The 19,257-nt window shown below is 41.2% G+C and overlaps 1 long non-coding RNA gene across 1 annotated transcript; it reads left to right on the forward strand.

The window, feature by feature from the left end:
• The first annotated feature begins 2,006 nt into the window (after positions 1–2,006).
• On the forward strand, positions 2,007–18,057 carry LOC116043135. Its single transcript, XR_004103399.2, has 3 exons — positions 2,007–2,016; positions 11,658–11,661; positions 17,944–18,057. It is a non-coding gene; the product is annotated as an uncharacterized LOC116043135 (long non-coding RNA).
• The last annotated feature ends 1,200 nt before the right edge of the window (positions 18,058–19,257 follow it).

Genomic DNA, 19,257 nt, shown 5'->3' on the forward strand with positions numbered 1-19,257 from the left:
TCATTTCTGTCCTGTTTTTCTGCTCTTGTTTAAGCAGATACATCTTCACACTGTACATTGCAAAGATACTTTGATATCACTGTCTATTCATCCTTTAATGTAAACATGATCCTTCAATTTTTTATTAAATGATGTTTGAATTTGGCATTTCTTCAAATAACTAGGTTATTCATCTAATCACCTGCTGCTGTCACTACAGAGAATTTCAAACAGACATACCCACCGCAAATTTGCGTTTCCTAGGATAGCGAAAGAATGTCCAGCCATACTCTGCCTCTGATTGGTTAGTACTCGTTGTTTTTGTTGGCTAGATTGGTTAGATTTAGGTATGGGCAGTGAGATTGGATGGGGCTAAGGTGGAACATTCCTTTGCCATCCTAGGAAATGTAAATTTGTGTAGCGACCACCATTTGTCTGATGAGGTATGCAAGCTAGTTTGGGCAGTCAACTCCACCCTACCATCCACCTGTAGGCTCAGAGTCCACCTTTCCCTTTCGGTGGAAAATTGTGTTTGTCGCTCCCCGCTCCCTGCTTCGCTGAGCCTGTTGCTACTCTTAAGGAGTGACGAGGTCAGTGCCAAGACGCCAAATATTGCGGTAATACTGTACATATTCTACATGGCTAACATGTAGAATAAAATATTCCTGATTTAAACGTACACTACAGAGGTAAAACTATCATTATAGCCGTATTTGACCATTTAACATTTCCTTCTCAAGCCATGGTTATTAATCTGCTGCTAAAACAGCCCAGACTCTTCTGGTTTCAGACTCTCCCAGAGTCTCTACCAGATGTTGGAACATGGCTGCAGGGATTTGCTCTCATTCAGCCACAAGATAAGATAAGATATACTTTAATGTCCCTGTAGGGAAATGTGTTCTGGAATCTGTCCTGCAGTTCCACAGAAGATAAAATCATACATGTGTTATAGTTAAAGTCTCAACAACACATAGCTTCATGTAACAATTGCACATACACATACACACCTTCTGACAATGGCGACCTATTGCACAACCCCATGGCCAACATCCTACATTACCTGTTAACGTTGAGAATCTTAAAGGACATGGGCACAAATTCATTTGGATCAGACACCATTCCCTGTGCCTGTCTGATAATAGACTGATCATAGATAGTTTGTAGGGGGTTGAGTGTTTTTAAAACCCCCATCATTTTCATAGCAGACTGTACCAGACGAGCAATCTGTGATTTTAACTGTACAGACAACCAGCTGAGTGCATTATCCAACACCTCCTCATACCTAAAAGACAGAATAGTTTTTTTTTCCAATGACTCCAAAATCTGCAGATATGACCGTTTACTGCAGCACAGTGGTCTTAAACACATAACCGTAACAGGTGATTGTGGTGGCAGTTTTAATCATCTGACCATTCTATTTAAAGTCATGACCGCTATTTTAACCACGTATTTAACGTTTTGAAGAGATCTTGTTAAGTTTAGGGTACAAAAATACTTAGGGTTAGGACATTATCAGAGATTGGCTTAAAAAAGTCATGTTAAACTACTAAAATGAGGACGTAACAGCGTCATGGACTAAGGTGCGCAAAACCCTTGACTTTTGATTTCACACTGGACTTGAACCATGGTCTCCTGTGTTTGTTTGACCCATCCACCACCCCAGCCTCTCTACTCACGCAGAATTTGGTGCTCTTATACTTTCTCAACTCACTTCCTCGTTTGATCTCTCGATAATTACTACAGTGACGAGAGGTCGCCGCCTAACAGCAAAAGGTGAGTATTGGTCTTATCACAATGGACCTAAAAGGTCGTTTTCTGGGTGACGACGGTCTGGTATTATTTTTTATTTTATCTTATAAGAGCACACCTGAGTGATGGATTGTGAATAGCCACCAGCCTAAGATTACCCACTGCCCTAGGGTCAAACACTATCTCCTTGGTTCTTCACATTCAATTTAAGATGGTTCACACCATTGCACAAATCTCTCTATTTCAGAGTGGCAAACTGATAAGGCCTGGCTCACAGACTACGTTCCAGTTCCTCTCTAATGTGTAGGATGGGGTTGTGGTCAGGGCAGGCCACTGAAGTTTTTCCACAATAAACTGAGAAAACCATTTCCTTATGGGCTTGGCTTGACTTGGGGCATGGGGGCATTGTCACCCTGAAACAGGGAAGGGCCTACCTTATACCTCTGCCGCAAAGAATAAAAAACAGCTCCACACCAAAGGTCCTAAATATTTGGACTAGGGTGGTCTCACATTACCAGCTCTATCTCCACAGTGCCATGGAGGACGGTCTGGCTAGTCCACACAACATCCCGGGATAGGAGAACAACGTGCTCTGGTTTATTCGCATTTCTTTAAAGCAATCACAATCGTCTTTGCGAAATAGCAAAATAGTCTCGGGAAGGAACTTGTTTTGGTGGAACGTGTATGTAGAGAGGCGAGCTCTGGAATTAAAATGGCTGTCGAGTGTGTGATGAGAATTTTACTCAAAAAAAAGATAACTATAATTTGATTGGTGGTTCTAGCTCGGAGGATGTTTCCCGAATCGACCGGAGTTTACAATGCCAACACAAAGAAAGTGGAAGACGAGGGACATCAGGCCGAAAATGAGGGACATAATGATACTTCATCGATATAGACTAGGATAATATAGATGTAATCACTGTTGGATGGATCACTGTTGGGCCACAGGATTCCATTGTGTTTCTTTTTTACTTTTAAGTAACCCTTCCATTGATGTCTTGTGCATGTAAGAACTGCTCTGTGCACAGCTTTTCTGCTGTTCAGCTCCCTGCCATGTGCCGTGCTGTCCTGCTTGTTCTCCTGAGCAGCACTGTGCAGTGAAGTGTGTGGTGTCCTGCTGCGCTGGGCTGCGCAGTGCAGCACACTGACGCTATACACTCAACTTTTGCCTCCCTTCTTCTGGCTTGTCTCTCTGATTTTGTCTCTCTTTTTGTTGTAGGCCTACTCGGGGAGCATTAGATGGAATTACCAGCTAGCTGTGTTCCCATGACAACAAGGTACTGTTAGCGTCAGGCAGAATCAGAATCAAGCCTCGGGCTGGGATCTTAAAAAGGACCTCCTCCATTGCTCCTTCCACGCCATCTTCTTCTGTTCACCCCCCAAGGAGCTTGGTACTCCCTCTGTCCCTTCTCTTTCTCTCTCTCTCTCTCTCTCAGCTCAACCTCATCTCCCGGCTGCTGACTGAACCTGTTCACAGAGAGGAGCATTTTGAATTTCACTCTCTGCACAAACACAGACACACACACATACCATTCACAACATGCAGATGCCTGTCATGGAGGAAACACTTTGAAGCCAACTCTTGAATGAAAAACTCCTTGAATGTGCCGTTCAAGATGGACAAGGAGGCAGTCGAAGAAAGGGGAGACACAGGGAAGGAAGACAGGGGGGAGGAAAGAAAAATGGTGGATGAGGAATAGAGAAGAGCAGGGAGGTGAGGCAAGGGCAGGGTTTAGAGTGGCACTGACCCAGGACATCAGCCTCAGTGACAGCGGGGACAGAAGATATGCCAGGCTCTGCTTGCCATAGTGACTGACAATAAAGCCAGGTCCTATTCAGAGCTGCCCTGCATGGGGTACAGCAGGCATGTGTGCTCACATCGGGGGGGTTGAAGTATTTGATTTTGTGTGGATCTATGTGTGTGTGTGTGTGTGTGTGTGTGTGTGTGTGTGTGTGTATGTGTGTGGGAGGGTGAGTGATTGATTGTGTGTGTAGCCTGATGCAGAGAAACAGGGCGGAAGAGGGTGCAGATAGAGCACAAGTAAGCAGCGAGTGAACGTGCGGTAAAAGTGCATGGGTGTGAGTGTGTGTGAGTGTGCGTGTGTTTCGGGGGTGTCTCTAAGGAGGATGGAGATGAGCCACTGACTTCCTGGGCTCTGGGCCAGGACGAAACCATTCAACTATGATGTACACAGACTGTACAACAGAGGGGATTAGCACACCCAGTGCTTGCAATAGAAATATAATGGATAATATTTCTGCTTTTTTTTTTTTTTTCTTTTGCAAAGGTATGAGGAGGATTATACAATTGTCTGAAATTATTTTGGCAGGGAACAATATTTGTAGAATATTACTTTGCATTGTCCTGGAAACAAAGGTACCAAGAATAGAAGAAAAATACATTTTACAATTATTCCCTTTATCAGAAGTTGGCAAATGTATGTATTCACAAAGCCCGGATGCAACTTTGTAATCCCCGTCCTTCCGACAATCAGCGAAGAACTGAAGGAGAGTTTTGATTAAGTGAATTAAGGCTAGGCCCAGCTCTGGCAGACAGCTCAGACATTTTGTCAGCGGGGATAAGGGGAGTTCCTGGCAACATCCTAAAACAACAAAAACAACAGAAACAATAGTTCTTGCTGCTACTCTCTGCCATTGTGTTGTTTGATTTCAAGTCAAGTGCAGGTTGGGGGTCTGGAAGTTTTACATATCTCCTTTTAATTATAACCATCAAATAAGGGACGCGCTCGCTCCCAAAAATGGGGATGTGATCACTCATTTAGTATGTTTTGAGTTACCAGACAGATATCATGCTGTGAAGACAGTGTTGAGCCTGTCCTCACAGGCCTTGATAGATGGGCCTGTTCCCAGGAGGAGACATTTGTAATCACCCTTCAAACATGCTTTCTTATTTAACCGGGGAAGCGGCACAACATACTGTATTAAATGCTGCGGTGTCAGGAGTTCCTCAGCAGCCTCGCAGTCTTGACTGGTATAATGTGCTAGATGACTATCCAATTGATCAATTAACAGAACTGTCATGTCTTGAGTCATTTGACACAAGTTTATGTTCATTTTCAAGTCATTCTATGCAAGTCCAGGTGAAGTTTCTAATCCTTGGAAACAAGTTCAAGCCAACTCTCAAGTCATTTGAGACAAGTGCAAGTCTCAAAAGCCTTTTAGACAAGTCTGAGTCACATCTCAAATTCCCAAATTCATTTGGCATATGTACAAGTCTTGAGTCAATCCATATAAATCTAAGTCTAAAATAGTCTGTCTCAACGGATGTAATGCTGGGATAAATACTGGCATTCCTCCCTTCTCGCTATCTCCGCTTAGCGCCGCCCTGGACGGTTGTGATTGGTTTAAAGAAATACCAACAAGCCATGGCATGTTTTTCCCCTATCCCAGAATAGATAGGTGGTGTAGCCAGGATTGAGTAATTTGAGAAAGTCAACACTCAAAAAATTGAAGTCCAAGTAAACTCAAATCATTTCAGATAAGTCAATAATGTGTCCAAGTCAAGTCTCCAGTCATATGAGACAAGTGAGTTTCATGTCATCTCAAGTCTGATTTGCTTGAGGGTAGGTCCAAGGAAAGTCTTTGTAAATACACTCCAAGGCAAGATGCCAGTCTTTCATGGCTCTGGATGCTGTCTATTTAAATGACTTGCATGTTAACATTTTCCTTTCAAAGATGTGTTAATGTGCTTTTAGAGAGCAAAGACAGAGTCCTTTAAATTTATGTTGTATACTCAAGTAGTGTAGTTAAGCAAGGGCAGGTCTTTTTTTTCACATTGACAGGATTTGAACAGGTCAAAATTTGATAACGCAGGTACTTATGTACTACACAATTACCTACTCTATGACTAAACATTATTTATAATTATATTTATAATTTATAATTAGTATGTTGCTTACTTTCATTGCTTTATTGTTACTATGTAAATATGTAATGAGAATGTAAAGCAAAATGAGGACCTACATCTGCACACCAGTTATTCATGTGCTTGCTCTTTATCTAAAACATGCGATGAAGATAAAGATCTTTTTCACCTCATTTCCGGTTCTCTCTCTCTCAACCACAGAAGTGGGACAGTAAACACGTCCCCTCTTCATCACGTCTTCATCAGATCATGAATCATTCAGCCACAGTGTAATGCAGCTGGATGCCTGTGACAGAGTTGCAGACAGGGGGGCCTCAGACTGGCAGGTCAGTGTGCTTGGTATGTTGGCCGGGTCTGTTTGTGGCAGTATAGATTTTTAAGTGGACCTCACAGGAATTGAAGTGAGTGAGGGTAGGTGTTAATATTTTATAGGAAGGTGGTAGCCAGGCGGCGTATGGACACAATCGACAGTGTTGAATCCTGTGGAGCGCAGCACTTATGTCGGCCTGTGAGGACTTTTAATGGGGTACAAAGCTTAATTGGTGGACAGCCATGAGAGGCTCGTAAAAACAGCTATGAAAGTAATAATGGCTTAGGATAGGACAAATGAACAAAAAAACTGAATCAATAATGAGGGGACGGAATATTCTACTGCTGTTGTCAGATGGATAAGCGTGTAAATTCAAAATGTGAACGCTCTGCCTATAAAACACCAGAGTGTAGCTCTCAGACACAAGTCAATACCTCAAGATCACCAGCATCAAAGAACTATGGATGTTGTGCTCTGTAAATCTGCATGAATGAACAAAGATAGGGCTGTTGCAGACAAAAGAGAGAAAACACAGTAATGGAGATCAATTCCTACATCATAAAGGAGATGTTATGGTAATCCATTCCATTTAGGACTACAAAGTGACTTGTGCTGTAGTAATGTTTAAAAAAAGCTTTTTCCACCACATGGTGGCAGAACTGCGCCAGTCTCACCTAATCCCGACCTTACATCAAACAACTTTTCAAGCGATTCCACTGTCGCAGACTATTTTCCAATATGGGAAAGAAATCATTAGAGTCTTGCTAGAGTTGGAACGTGCTCCCGACGTCTCAATCGTTTGGTGTAAGGTGTTTATTAAACTCAGTCCCAGTCAGTCTTTTTCCCGTCTTGATGTTCCGACAAAATCAAACGTGTTTGATATTATCGTAAGTCTTGGTAGTGAAGTTAAATCACGTAAACATTGTCAACAACCAATGGCTGCGCACTGCACGCTTACTCCAGCACCAAACAGGCTAGACCCAGTGTTGTTTATGGTTGCAATGGCACTGCGCTAAGCTATACGCTAAAGGAGGAAAGTTGCTGATTTTCATACCTTCTGAAGCTAGTCATCCTGTGGAGATTTACCAACGGGTAAACGCGGACCTCCTGGTACTGCCGCTATTTATCTGCATGTACGGCAGCACAGAAAATCGTCAAACTTTCCCTTACCAGCTAACGCTAGCTGTAGCTAGTTAGCTTGGTTAATTTTTTCAAAACGAAACTAGTTGTAGTCTTGCAAATTGTGACCGTGCAGATCCCCAGTCATTCGTATAGTCTGTGATTAAAAACTCAATGACAGATTGTCTTTAGATGTGAGATGGTGTCACACTAAAGTCTTTTTAAAGTCTTTTCAGACTCTTAGTGTATTGTAGGCAGAAGTTGGATATACCCATACTATCTCAACAAAGAGGCCTCCAACATAAACTCTGTGGCAGCCATATTGGAGAGCACTTGTTAAGTAGTCAGTGTTGTTAAAGCACTGCACTCAATTGTACTTCCTTCAGATGAATACAAATGGATAATTGTTGTTGTTCAGTGTGGAGATTCAAGGTCTACACTGTGTTTGGACATCAGCTTGTTAACACAGTATACTGTATAGTCACTGAGTGCATTATTGAATAAGTTGTGGCTACTAGTTTTATTCACATGAGTATCAGTGGTTTATAGCACAGTGCCAAACACAGCGAGGTACAGTAACCAGGGAGACTCTACAAGCTGCAGTCAAGTGCTTTGATTTTTCAGGCTCTTTACTTTTATTCATAACATTAGTGAAATGACCTCCACCCACCACAGCAATTCCACTCTGTTAACACTCAGCTATGTCTGTTGTCTTTAGCATTACGTAACTATCCATCATGTCCACAAAGCCAATGAGCCACTGGACCTCAATGACCACACAGTCAGCATAGCAAAACCTCTGGTAAAAGAAACTTACTAGAACACACCGGATATAATCACCCTGTAATTTGCCAGCCTGTTCTCATGAACCAAATGTTCAAAAAGCTACGAAATGTTAAATACTGTAATTTGTATGATTTTTTTCTGCGTGCACATTGAATGATGCTGTATAAGAAAGCGACTGGTGAAAACACAGGACTTTTAAACCAGGGAGCGGAGTTCGCTTCCTGGGGAAAACAAAAGACTTTCATCCAGGAAATGCGTGTTTCTTGGGAATGTTTTAATCCAAACCACCATCTTTTTCCTAAACGTAACTAGTGATTTCGGTGCCAAAACTTAACTTTTGTCGCCGCATAACGCTCACTTTTTCTTGCCTAAATGTATATAATCTCCGGCGAAATAACTGGCAGCTCGTGGTGCTCTGTACCCGGCTCACATTCACCTATTCTAGGGTAACTGAACAACCAACTACCGCCTAGCAGGAGCTCTTTAGCGTCTTAAACAGCTAGCAACTGCCGCTCTGTAGCACAGAGTTCTGTCCTAGTTTTCATATAATATCATACGTTTTAGTGTGCATAACTTTTTGTACGATATCATACAAACCCGTTCATGAGAACGCGTTGAATTTGCATACACACCGTGTAGTATGCTGCTTCAGTATGCTGAAAGCAATACTCCTACCAAAGATGTGCAAGTAGATGGTATAGGAAGTCCTCGGGTGGGGTCTGAAGTTCAATTTACATCGCCACGCTAATCTGACACTACATTTGATTGATTAGAAAAAGTTGGAAGGGAACACTAAAACATAATTTAATCTAGTGACAGTACAGGAACAAACCTTTATATTGTGTTTTTCACCATATCCCTGGTTAATGTATTATATTCCAACCAGTAGGCTATATTTAATGGAGATGTAGTGACTTAGCTCTTTATTTTGAACCAGATCCAGTACTAGGGTCCAGTGTAAGGAGGTTTGGCAGAGCGGGGCTGTTTTCTGATTGCGCTGCATTTTTATCAACCAGTCATAACCAGGTCATGGGACATATTCTTCTCGCTGCTCTCCTCTTCTCAGAATTGTGCTTTTTTTTTCACTGTTTAGTACAATGTTCCAACATGAATGTGCATTTCCGAAGAAAGAAGAAGGAAAAAGGAGACAAAGTGCATGTTGCCAACATGGATGTGCATCATTTTTAGTGGTTGTTTAGTAGACATTAATTATTCAAGCCATTCAGATTTATGCAAAAGCCATGCATGCAGAGATTTTGCCAACGTGGTCAAGCCACTAGCCACAGTGTGCAGACACAACGGAGGAAATTATACAAGACATCTTTTGTCAAGATGTAGACCTCAACCAAATAAACTCCCCCTGTGAACTGAAACAAAGGAGGATTGTATGATCAAATATTACCAACCCACCCCCCATAAACCACACTGCAAGTTTTCGAAGAAAAGTCAACAATGCCAGCCACCTTTGTGTCTCTCACTTTGAGGTGAACAATCCAGATGCAGTGTTAAAACAGCTCTCTGACAGTTCTGACACTTATCTCAAGCATGCTGAAAATGTGGTGTTAGAAGCCATCAAACTCCCAATTATCAAAGTCACACAGACAAGCCAAGAAAATGTGGGGGAAGGTGCGGCTGTCAGTTAATCGGTGGGATTACAGTGTTTGCTCATTATCACATACTAACAGTGCTGATGAAAGGGAGAACTGGAGTAAATCTGTGGTGGGGAACTTGTTTAGTTGCACACTCTCTAACTGACTGTGATAGAATGTAATTGGTGTTGTATTTAACATCGGCTTGTCAACATTATCCCATGGAGCCATCATATTCAATAAAAAAATTTAAAGTTTGAGCTCCCATCGTACTTCATTTACATCAGTACAGACTAGATATGCTTTCTGAATCATTTTCTTTGGTACTACCGGTAACCTTTTCCTGATTTTACATCATTGTCTCCCCACTGAATCATGTCCCATCTCCTGTGTGCTCATTGTGAGTATAACTTTTCAATGTCAGGATCTCTTTTTCCCCTTCTACTTCTTACTCAGTACCATGCCTTATCTACCAAACATACTGGCCCTTAGAGAGTGTCAGAGGTTGTATCTGTGTCCTTAGAATCCATCCATTAGTCATGGGACTTGGAGATTACTAACTCTACAACACTATATTTACATGTAGTGGACACAGACATTTACAAGAGAAATATGAATGTTTATACAAAACAAAAAACATAACAATCAACTTATCAAATATTCTTTTTTTTAAAGATAATTTTTTGGGCATTTCATGGCCTTTATTTCTACAGGACAGCTGAAGACATGATAGGGGAGAGAGAGGGGGAAGACATGCAGCAAAGGGCCGCAGGTCGGAGTCTAACCTACGGCCACTGCGTCGAGGAGTAAATGTCTATATATGGGTGCTTGCTCTACCAGGTGAGCTACCCAGCTACCCTGGGTTACATTTTTTAAGTTAAAACATTTTTTTCCGACACTTTTGTCGCTTTTCCCAACATTTTTGTCACTTTTTACCAATTTTAGTTTTTTCTCACTTTTTTCTGCGTTTTTTTTTTACGTTTATTTTGTATTTTTTTCAAAAAATTTTGAAGCTTTTTCCAACATTTTTGTCGCTTTTTTTCAACGTACTTTTATTAATTATGTTCTTCAAATGCTATGAAATTGAATAAAACACCCAAATTCAATGAAAGTAGTGAACTGATCATTTATTTTACTCGTAAAGAGGGTTCTAGAGAACCATCCACGTTATTTTTTTTTTTGACAATTTGGTTAAAAGAAAGCCAAATTTCTGACAGAGAAACTCTTTTGAAAATTGGTCAAATTTGACCCGAGGACAACAGGAGGGTTAATAACCCTAATTCATTTTGAAGTAAATCTATGGTTGACCTTACCATGTTCCTCCATGTAAAAGTCACGTTCTTAAAAACTTCCTATTTGACCTCAGTATTTGAAGTGTATCCGTTACAATATACCCAAACCTTATTATGGCAATGTTTGGTGTTCCCTTTAACAGAACTATGCTAATAGACTAGTGCTGGACGATTAACTGAAAATGTATCAACATCAAAATTCTGAAGCTGTTATCGGCATATTTTTCCCATGACGATAATTTAGATAATTTATTCCTGTTGATAGGCCTACTTTCTCCTTAAAAACATTCTACCGCCCGGCCCAGTCAGCCGCATGGAAAGCATAATGGAGGATAACTCAAACACCGAGTCTGAGTCAACTGAGCAACTTGTGCCCAAAAAATAACGCTGTGTCCGTCGTCTGGAAACATTTTGGCTTCAGAAGAGATGATTTAGAACAACATGATTAATTACCGTTAATTCATTGTTATTGAGGTAAAATTTTGATTTTATGTCATATCGTGCAAGCTATAATAGACCTACTCCATATCAATAGAATTGTACAGCTTTTGCCTTATTGTTAGCGGCCGTCTTCTACACATTGGATCAAAGAGATCATGATGTGTCTTCAAATCAAAAAACTGAGATTTACTTTAAGTGGATCACTCAAGAAATAAAATAGAATCTTGTCTCTCTTCATCTATTATGTGGAGAATCTATCCTTCCTGGCATCTCGAATGCTGATGTCACGTCGGTCTAGGCGAACGCTGAAACTCCTCACTCCCTAACTATAAGCTTTATCAAAGAGGAGAGCTTTAAGTTTACTCTTAAATGTGGTGACGGTGTCTGCCCCCCGAACCCAGACTGGGAGCTGGTTCCACAGGAGAGGGGCCTGATAGCTGAAGGCTCTGGCTCCCATTCTACTTTTAGATACTCTAGGAACCTCAAGTAACTCTGCATTCTGGGAGCGCAGTGCTCTAGTGGGACAATAAGGTAGGGCTGAACGATTAATTGCATTTGCAATAATATCGCGATATGTTAAAACGCAATTTCCTAATCGCAAAGGCTGCAATTTGGTCACGTGAATCGCGAGAGCAAATCAGTCTGCACCCGCAGAGAAAGCATCAACTTAGCACGCTAACACTACGCCGTACCTTGAGCAGATTTCTGTCATTCAAACAACTCTGAGTTGTAGTTTAAAACTTTTACAGGCGTTTTAATAAAATGAAGGATTTTATTCGGGCTTGAGTCCATACATGCAGTTAATGGATACTGGTACGCAGAACTGAAGGCTCAGTTAGCAACGATTAGCTCTGATTAGCGGTTAGCTCCAGTTAGCTAGCTCTGTTATAAAGATATGGAGTGGAGGAGACTGCCACGGAAAGGGGTAACAACCAGACTCTGATAAATGACGTTCGGGGAGCTTCCACAGCAGCGTGGCTGTGTTGTTTCAACAGTTTTATTAGTACAGTTAATCTCACGACAAGACCACCAGCAGCATGCTACTACTAACGTAACGATAGCCTCTCTGTCTCTGAGTGCAACGTTGACGCTGTCATGCACGCAACTTCATGAGGCTGGAGGCAGCTCCTTCGTGTGCGCTGTAAAAAAAATACACCGTTGTATATACTGTATATACTATATTTTTACTTATTTAACTGTCTAGTAAAGTTCAAAGACAGTGTTTAAAAAGTGCAATCCATATGTTTACATGTTACATTATGTTTATTACAATCCATATGTTTACATGTTACATTATGTTTATTACAATCCATATGTTTACATGTTACATTATGTTTATTACAGTAAATAATAATTCAATAATCTAAATACTACTAAGTGTGGTAAAGCCACTTATTTGTTTTTATATTCCTGCAATCTGCACTTTAGTTTGTGTGATTTGTTTCTGACTTTCATATGAATGTTTACCCCCCCACACACACACACACACACACACACAACCTCCTAATCCGTTTTCATGATTAAGAATAATATTTGTTATCATTACCATTCTAATAAATTCCCCTATTTTACATGGAGTTTTTATTCAAATGCCAGCTGTCTGTCATTAATTTTCTCGTATTAGTTTGCCCTGTAGAATTAGTGACTACACCGACTAAAGCAGCTAAACAGTTGGGCTGTGGGTGCAGTCATTTACTCTGCAGTCCTTTTCTTTCTCAAATGTCAACGGGAACCGGAAACAACTATGACATTTTAAACCCTAATGTCTTAATAATGAAATAGAATTAAATCTAAATAAGGCAGCCATAATCAAATTCAGTGAATGGCTGCCGAAGAGCCGATGCAGTGTGTCGTTTCAGCAGCACACACTTATCTGCTCCAAAGACTTTGCACATGAATGAAAATCAAACCCATTCATATCCGAGGTCATCGGCTGCAATGGGGAACGGACTGAAACAATGTAGCGAATGAATATTAATGATCTCAGGTCAGCACCCTTGTAACAATTACACTTCACACATTAGACCACACTTTGCCCGTGTTCCCCCCTTTAAACCCATTTGCATGCACAATGAGGGATTTTGAATAAGAGGTCATCACTTATTAATGCTGTCATTTATATTTATGACCAGTGTGCTTTGGTAGTGCGGGCATGCTGTCAAAGGGCTCTGGATGAGCGCTGCCATGGAGTCATGAGTTTGACAGGATTGAGTGGGGAAGGATGGGTTTCCCCACAGTTAGACAACATCCTAGTGCAAACTCCATTGGAGAGTGTATCATTCCTGCAGCATGATGTAAAGTATCAACAGTCACTTTTAACCAGGCCACAAGCCTCAAATTGCAAAATAACAATGAGTTGATTTAGCGCTAGTGTTAATGGTGACAGATTTAGTCCCACTTAATTGTATAACTGGAGCGGTTTAAATGACTGACTGATAGCTAATGATAAATGTTAGGCACTGTCTAGTGAGGTAATGAAGGCATCGTTGATGTAGCTCGGAAATAGTTGCAAATAATGACATCTCGTATATCTGCAATCTTCTCAGCAGAGCCGGAGGAATTCGCTGCTGGGATGAAATATTGGGCAAAGGATTGAGACATAAAGCCATCTGCTTTGACTGTATTTCTGTCATGCTCCGTCCTACTTCATTCACTACAAGAATTAGAACTCAGACAGCCGAGAGGAATCGGGAGAGAGAGAGAGAGAGAGAGAGAGAGAGAGAGAGAGAGAGAGAGAGAGAGAGAGAGAGAGAGACAGAGAGACAGAGAGAGAGAGAGAGAGCAAGATACATCACGCTGAGTAAAAGTTTGTTCATTTATCATGGTCTGTCAGTGTCGAAGAATCATGTGTAAAAAAACAAACAAATCCAGTTTCATCCGAGATGGCTGTGTGCGCCGAGACAGCTTTCCAACCGTCGACTGTCATCAACTCCCCCGGCGATTTTCTCCTCTGTAGCGCTTCGTGGAAGCTAATGCATTCACATTCTGGTAGCAAACTGTGCATGATCAAGTTCAACGTATCACTTGGGAAACCCTTGTGGGTAGAAATCGCTGGGGAATAAAAGAAAGCCACCTATGTTATTGGGCTCCAAAAGAATTACAAATCATAGTCAGACATGATTGAGGAGTGACAGCAGCACAAATAGGATGGAGCGTATCTTTTGCATAACCTGGCGTATTCAAAACCCGACACACTTGGTCTTTGACTGAGTCCCTCGTCGGAACAAAGGTCTGTGGGAAGGAAGAGATTCATTGTACAATCTGGAACTGAATCCATATGGTTCAGGAAGCAGAGGCGTACACCAGAGAAATATTACATGCATGCAGATAGGTTCCCTTTTGAACGTCTCTCACTCTTCATTTCCCAATGCCTGCTGTATCTTTGTTCTATTTAAAGCCTTTGGAAATATCACAAAGTAAGTGCTTCACTTAACTAGCTAAACGTCTGCTCCGCAATCTGGGCAAAGAAAAATGTCCCTTTTTCAAATACAGACGTGCTTTATTGTCATTATGGTGCTGCCTCGCAGAGGAAAAGAAAGGACTCATTAACGCTGGCTGGAGATGGTGCGGAGCTAAACTGACCCTGTGTCACACGGATAAGAGGGAAGATTGAAAACGAGACATGGCTCAGTGTGTCTGAACATGTCCCATTGTACAAGTAAGGAGGGAGGAAGAGGAGAAGAGGACCTAAAATTACAAGTATTTTGAACTAAGTAAAGTGCTGTAACGTGAACACATAGTGCCATAGAAAGATAAAATCCGAGCAGCAGTTGCTGGTTGTATTTAGCCGCTACAGAGCTCCGGGACGCCGGCTACCAGCAGCAGTTGTTTAGCCGCCAAGAGGTGACCGCGAGCCGGCTACAGGTGCCGCCCCTTTCAGGGGTCGTGGTAGTGGAGTTTAGCCAGAAAAAGTGAGCGTCGTGTGACAATGACAGTTAAGATTAGGCACCAAAACGACTTGTTAAGTTTAGGAAAAAGATGGTGTTAAAAAGATGGTGTTAAAACACTTCCGAGGAACGAACGAGCGTTTCCTGGGTGAAAATATGTTGTTTTGTTTTGTTTTTATGTTGACCCCACATTGTGCTATTTCATTTTGAGATTATTTTCCATTGGATATTGAAGTTCATAAATAAGTGTTTTGGCATGGCTGGCTCTATATCCATGGTATTGGAAGGGGGGGATTTAATTCTCGCATGTTTTGTTTTGTTGTGCATGATCAAAAAACTCCCCCCCCCCCCTATGCTTTTTTCACAAATCCCACCCTGCATATTTGTGTGAGAGAAGGAGAGATCCTGGAGAGCTGGGGGGCTGTTCAGCCACCGATCAGAGCATGCGTGGGTGAAGTGAGACATGGTTCCGGCCAGTGGCGACGCAGCCTCCCACACTCACAGAATCCCTGCGGCTGGTAACGGAGGGCTCGACATGATGGTTTCCTTCGCCGTGTCCTCTGCACGTCTCCCTGTTTTTCTTTGATTTGTGCTAGCTGCAGAGCTCTATCTCACATACAGCATGTGCTTGGCAGTGGTGGAATGTAAATAAGTACATTTACTCAAGTACTGTACTTAAGTACAAATGTTGAGGTACTTGTACTTTACTTGAGTCTTTTCTTTTCATGCCACTTTCTACTTCTACTCCGCTACATTTCAGAGAGAAATATTGTACTTTTTACTCCACTAAATTCAACTGACAGCTTTAGTTACTAGTTACTTTACACATTAAGATTTCTGCACACAAAACACATGTAGTTTATAAAATCTGATGTTTTATTCTAAAGTAAACTAGCCAACAATATAACAGCCTACAAGTCCAGCTAAAATGATTAGACTATTAAACACACAACTGGTTGGATCCTTTACACTTTCTAAGGATTGTTCTGCATTAAGTACTTTTACTTTTCATACCTTAAGCACATGCTCATGATGATACTTACATTTTAAATATACTTACTTTCCATTTTACTTAAGTAACATTCTCAATGCAGGACTTTTACTTGTAAAAGAGTATTTTTACAGTGTGGTTTTAGTACTTTTACTTAAGTAAAGAATCTGAATATTTCTTCCACCGCTGGTGCTTATTCACTTCATGCCCAGACTTAGATAAGAAGATCAATATCAATCTCATGTCTGTGCGTACAAAGCTACAACAAGGACATGGTTAGCTTAGCTTAGCATAAAGACCGGAAACGGGAAAACAGTTAGCCTATCTCCGTCCAAAGCCTGTCAGCACCAATTAACACATGATATCGTATTTGCTTGTTAGTGTTAAAAGGTTACATGCTGATGTTTGGATCCTTTCCACTTTCTAAAATGGGAGGATTGTTCTGCATTGAGTACTTTTACCTTTAATACTTTAAGTACATTTTCCTGATGATACTTACAGACTTTGACTAAAGTAACATTTTCAATGATGGACTTGTAACAGAGTATTTTCACAGTGTGGTATTAGTACTTTTACTTAAGGCTTTAGTGCGTAACTTTTTTATATAAATGAACGTCTGTTACATTCAAGCCATTGCCAAATTAGTTGCTACAAAGCTAATTAAGACTCCACACAATCAGCTCCACACAACTCTCTCTGTATTTCTCAGTGTGACTATGTTCAGAAGATTGTGGCGTCCAGCGACTTTCGACAACAGAAACTCGAGTGAAGATAATTACCTCTTCTGAAGAGTCCATCATGTTTTTTTAATCCTCTGTGTCCTCCTTGGCTACTAGCAGCTGTTTGGAGGAGGGGGGGCGGGGTGTTGCGCGGTCACGGAAGGCTTGTATCATGTGGACGTGCCAACAGTTTTGTTGTCATTACTTAGAATTCCTCATGGGGGAGACAGAAGCTACGCACTATAGCTTTAAGTAAAGGATCTGAATTCTTCCACCGCTGGTTCTTGGCAGCTTTGGAATAAACGTGTATGCCTGGTTACTCACTTGCTAAGTCCGGTAAGTTACCGTTAATTTTACTTGTATGTTAGTAAAGGTAATCATACTTTTACTTAAGTAGATTATTGTTGTCCTCTTTCCACCTATGGTAACGTCCAATCATATTCATCCAGCTGTACAGGGCAGCCTACAGTACACTGTCCCTGACTGAAGGAAAGGAAATGATTCCAAACTGCATGTATATGCAGGGGTGAGAGAGGGCCGAAATGTTTTGGCACCTTGGATTAATAAGTAAATTAGTCGAATTGGCAGTTTCATACATTAGTGTTTGCTTAAAATGGCACCAAACACTCATTCCAGTGTTCCCCTGTTCGATCTCAGCATTGCAATGCCGTGAGACCATGAACAAGGGAACTGTGTGTAGATAGTACACATGGCTTGGGAACCGGAGGGTCACCGGTTCGAGTCCCCGTATGGACCAAGTACGGATTGTTGATTGTTGTAGCTGGAGAGATGCCAATTCACCTCCTGGGCCGAACCCCCAACTGCTCATGGCGCCTTTAATGGGCAACCCCCTCACTCTGACATCTCTCCATCAGTGCATGTAGAAGGCATGTGTATGTATTTTGGGCCTGTGTGTAATATGTAATACATCAACAGAGTGTAAAAATGTAATTTTCCCCCTGGGGATCAATAAAGTATCTCTTCTTCTTCTTCTTCCTCTTCTTCTTAAAGGGATACTTCACCGATTTAGCATTAAGCTTTGTATCAGCAGAAACACGGTAGTATTTTTGATATAATGTCATTTTTATATATTTTAATTGTGTAACACCACAATAAAAAACACTTAAGTTGAGTTGACTGTCTCACTGTCTGTCTGTCTGTCTGTTAACGGTAGGCGTGGCTTGGGACTCTAAAGCAGCGAAGCAAGTGCATTCTGGGATTTAGTGTCTTTTATCCACATGATCCAAAAACACATTTTCTGGCTTTTCTCAGCCTAGAAGCCACCAATTTCTAAAAAGAAATCACATTTCTACTACATAAGTGACCCAATTTAAAGATATATTCATCTTTCCAACGGTGAAATATCCCTTTAAATGTCATTGATTTTAACCAGGGCCGATTCCAGGATTTTTTAATGTGGGGTGGCACAGAGTACAGCATAGAAAATCTGCTAAGAAATATAGAAAATATTGGATAGGATAGAACAACACAATGCAATTCTGCTAAATACAACATCACATACAATATCACATTACATGAAATATCACATTCATTATTAATTCCACTTGTTTTCAAACAAATTGTATATCAGAATACAATACATATTTTCTATAAACTCAGTCTGCCACTTTAAAAAAACTAAAACAATTCCAGTGCTGGTTCCATGGTATCAGAATATTGGATAGTCGTCATGGAAACATGAATTGGTCATGTGATGTGACCATGTGAATTGGCAGAACAGGCATCATATTTCAGTGGGGGCCGGTGCCACCCCGTGCCCCCCTTCTAGCCCGCCCCTGATTTTAACTGCATTAGTATTAATAAAGGCATTTTGGGTCTGACGTTAAAACTACATAAGCAACGTAAACCATGCCAGTCACAACCCCATGGTGAAAACATGCTCGACACCCAATTCAGCTTCATCCACACTATATGTAACATATGGTGAAGCCACTATGCTATAGTGAATGCTTTAAATATTTCATGAGTTTACTTGAGTTCCAACCTTGGAGAGCTACGTAGCCGTCCATGAGATCACTGCAACAGATGGGCAAGTCATCCACTCGCTGCAAAAACAGGATTATTTATAATGTGTTTGAGAGCACACATTCACACAAAAATATCACCCCTGAGAGAGTGAAGAAATATGGTGTGAAGCATCAACGAATCTTGCACCCTCACAAAGATGTGTCGTACTGTAGATAAGAGACAGCCTCTCTGTGCATAGAGAGGGATTCTGAAGTATTGTCTCCAAAATAAACGGAAAGAAATAAGCAGCTTTCACATGACCTCAGCAAGAGCCAAAGCAGATTCGCCGCCATCTGCTTGTAGCTTTGACAATGATAGAAGTGGAGTTTTTTAATATAGCAAAGGAGGCCAGGCAGTGCAGTGACATCCAAATGAGAAGCAGTGTGAACATGTCGGTTCATATTACAGTGAGACGGGAACAGTTTGTTTGTGAGTGCATGTGTGCAGGCCTTTGTATGTGTGCATAAAGGAGAGCGAGTGG

This window comes from Sander lucioperca, chromosome 8 (genome assembly GCF_008315115.2).
Source record: "Sander lucioperca isolate FBNREF2018 chromosome 8, SLUC_FBN_1.2, whole genome shotgun sequence".
Lineage (NCBI taxonomy): Eukaryota > Metazoa > Chordata > Actinopteri > Perciformes > Percidae > Sander > Sander lucioperca.